The sequence below is a fragment of the Phodopus roborovskii genome, unplaced genomic scaffold, assembly GCF_943737965.1.
Source record: "Phodopus roborovskii unplaced genomic scaffold, PHOROB, whole genome shotgun sequence".
Lineage (NCBI taxonomy): Eukaryota > Metazoa > Chordata > Mammalia > Rodentia > Cricetidae > Phodopus > Phodopus roborovskii.
Genome location: NW_026126598.1, coordinates 4,145,119 through 4,148,775, shown reverse-complemented (window position 1 = coordinate 4,148,775; position 3,657 = coordinate 4,145,119).

Sequence of the window (3,657 nt, the reverse complement as noted above, 5' to 3'; positions counted from 1 at the left end):
AGCCAGCGGGAAAGAAATGCAGGTTCAGTCAGAATGTGACTCAGTAAAACAAAACAACCAAAAACAACAAATCTGTCTGCTCGAAGGAAGATAACACCCTTGCGGTCTCCCAAATGGAGGTGTGTGACAGATGAGGGAGGACACCATGCTGGCTCAGGGGGCACACAGGTCCTCCTGGGCCTGCTCAACTTGCGCCAGGCTTGAATTTTAAAACTGTCAAAATTTCAAAACCAAGAAAGCCCAAGTCCATGTTTAACTTCATTTTTTATATTTTTTGAGGCTTTCATACATGGATATGGTATGTAATTTCTAGTCCCCCTCATTTTCAACTCTTCCCACATCCCCCTCCTTCTCTCTCTCAGTTTCATGGCCTCGTCTTTATTATTGTTACATACATATGCACATGTAGACATATGCACACCCAACTCACAGATTGCAGTTCTACTCTTATATCCATATATTTAGGGCTGACCACTTGGGATTGGATAACCTATTGGAGGCTTCTCCGTACTAATTCACCCTCTCTCTGCAGCCATGGATTATTATTAGCTCTTCATCTAGGGCTGGGGCTTTGTAGACTTTCCCCACCCATGTGGGCATGGGGCTGTTGACTTTCTGCTATCCGTGAACAGTGTGGGACCCAGCAGGGGAGGCTGGCTGTACCTGCAGGTCTTTAGACAAACTGCCTATCCATCAGTTACCAGCTCAGCCCGCATCTGCAATCCCCAGTGGGAGCTCTGTGAGGCACACTCCAGGAAACATGGCTGTGTCCCTGAGCAAAGAGGAGCCACTATGATCTGTGGAGAGAGATGCCAACTGAATACACCCCACTCTCCTTTTGTGTTTGACTCCTTTTTGTGTGGTCAAGAAGACTACAACCCACATGCCCTGAGTTCCTGCTTCCTTCATAGCTTCTACCTACCAACATTGTCTCCCTTGTCAGGTTTACCCAGCATTCCCTAGGACCCTGTCCACAAGTACAGGTGAAGGGCAACCCCTGCAGTTTCCCTGGCTGGGAGGAGCGAGGTACAGATGGGTCATAATTATTACCTAAAACCAAATTACTTTTAATGACTTCTGGTAGTTTCCCAGCTCAGTTCCAGTCCTCACCCACCTACCAGCGAGAAAGTTTGATGGCCTCGAGGAGAGTTGGTAATCGTGAAAGTTTTAAGCTGCACGGTCAATGAGGAGGAGGAGAACACTTAAGAAGCATTAGCTGGGATAAGCATCGGGGTGGGTACCAGGTTCTCATGTGGATCCAGGGAGCCATTATTAGAAGCAATGATATAAAAGGAAAGGCAAGTTTTGGCTGTCTGGCAGGGTGGTGTTCCTAAGAACGAAATCAATTAGCATGTGAAATCTTGTTCTGAGGCAGCACATGTACTCCAAGCCAGTCTCAGAAGGACCTCTGAGGAAGGCTGCCTATGCATGTCCCAGCAGAGTGCAAGCTCAGGCTCCTGGGGTCTTTTTTTTTTTTTCTTTCCCCATCTCATTTCTTTAAACAAATTTTCGAAGCAAAATGTATTTGCCTTTTCCCTTAAGGTCAACCAGTCTGATCCAAGTTTGCCGCCATCTAAGTCCTATAAAAATCATGTTTATGTTTAATGTCTCAGAATTGAGACTATGAAGATGTTGCCTTCTTCTCTGCCTTCCCTCACAGCCCCTGCCCTACCTCCTGACCCCTGGCCCCTGACCCCTGGCCCCTGACCTCTGGCCCCTGACCCTTGGCTCCTGCCCCCACACTTTTCTTAATCTGATCTTTGGTCCTTCTTACTCAGTCTGTCACATGTCAAAAAGACAGCCAATGTTGATTGAGAACCTGCTAAGCCTTAGACATGATAGCTGGTGCCAGAGGACTGAACAACATTCACTCCGTCTCTCTACCTTCAGAGCAGACTATCTAGTACCCCAAGTACTCAGTTTTCTAGATTTTTCTGAGGAAGAGATGGTCTTGTGACCCTGTCCTGCTAGTAAGCCTCTTCTAAGGAGTAAAGGCTGCTCCTACGGTGCCTTTGACCTTGGATCTTCACCAATCTGAGCATGGACACACCTTCAGTCATCTTGCAGCTACAAGGACAAAGCCACATATGCTTGCTGGATCAGGAAGGGCCTGGTGTCCCAGACAGAGAAGGAATCCTGCCCACATGATGTTGGCAACATTAGAGGAATAAACAACTCTGAGTCTTGTTGTCATAAGATTGCTGGTGGTGGCTGGATTTCTCCCTTGCATCTGAACTTAACTTTGATTGTGAGAATAAGTCACCCCAAAACATCTACTTTCAGATGGCTGACCATCTTGTGTCTTACACTATTTCACTAAGGACATATGGATATGCTAATGAGTTGCTTTGCCAAATGCTCTTGCTCTGAAATATCAAGGCTGGAATCCATTCATCAGGTACTCTCTGTGACAGGGTGACATCTCTATGTCTTAGGGCTCCAACAGTGAGGGCTTGGCAGAATGAGGAGGGAAATCTACACAGGCCATCCCAGAGTCCGTCATATTGATATCCTTCCATTGTGGTCTATGGAAGAAATCACAAGTGGCCCAGATCCAAGGGCAGGAGATAAAGACTCTATTATTCAGCGAGACACATCAGAGAAATGCAATCTCCTCCTAGCCCTCACAGCTTCCAGAGTCCCGTTCATTCAAGATGTCTCCCCTCTGCACCCAGGCCTTCCTAGGTTTCCCACTGAGTAGCTTCAGAGAAATTCATATGACCTTTTGTAATGTGTTTGTATGACATTTGTTCTCTCCATGTAACTACCAGACTGTGGTGTGACTTCTCTATGGAACCAGTCATCTTTGGGGGCACAGATGCTGTCTCTCACCTTTGTTTCTCCTTACTTATGTCTTTCTCTCTTTGCCTGTGGATGGGAATGTTTTAAAGGGATCAGAAGCATGGTCCTCGGAGCCTAGAGATCAGCATTGGGCTCTTTTCTCTGGCTTACTTCCCAGTTGTGTGACTTCAGGCAAACAGCTTGAGTGAGCCTCAGTGTCCTTATTAGGAAAGGTGGGATTGTGATGAGCATTAATATTGGGAAATTTAAGTACTTGTCCCTTACAGCTCTCTTCCTCCCCACCCAGCAGTAGAACTCTGGTGCTCTTAAGGTTGATCAAACAAGATTGGTCTCAAAACGTTCCAGTGTGCAGTGCCCATACCTTGACCCCAGATATAGGTGGTGCATGATTTCCTCCTATGCTTAGCCCATCCCCTGGCTTGGGTATATAAGCCCATTACTCTCTGTAATAAAAGGCAGCAGCTTCCTCTTCACTTCTGTGGTGGTCTGTTAAGTGTTTCAATCCCAACACCCTCTGCCAAGCTCAGTACTCTGGCCATGCGGGCGCAGCACGTTAATAACCAAATGTGTGCAAATCTCTGCACCCTGCACAAGGCATGAAATTGTGCTTGAGGTGTTGTCTACCATCATTGTTACCCCATCACCACTACCACCATTATCTTTGTTGTCATCGCTGTAGCCACCATCACTATTGTCGCCAACATCAGTAGCATCAGCAGCATCACCATTATCAACATCGCCACAATGATCATTATTGTCGTTGTGACAATCATCAGCATCATCATTGCCATTACTGACATCACTGTCAGCATGACTGACATTATCATAATTGTTAATCACTGTAAGGTTTGTCAT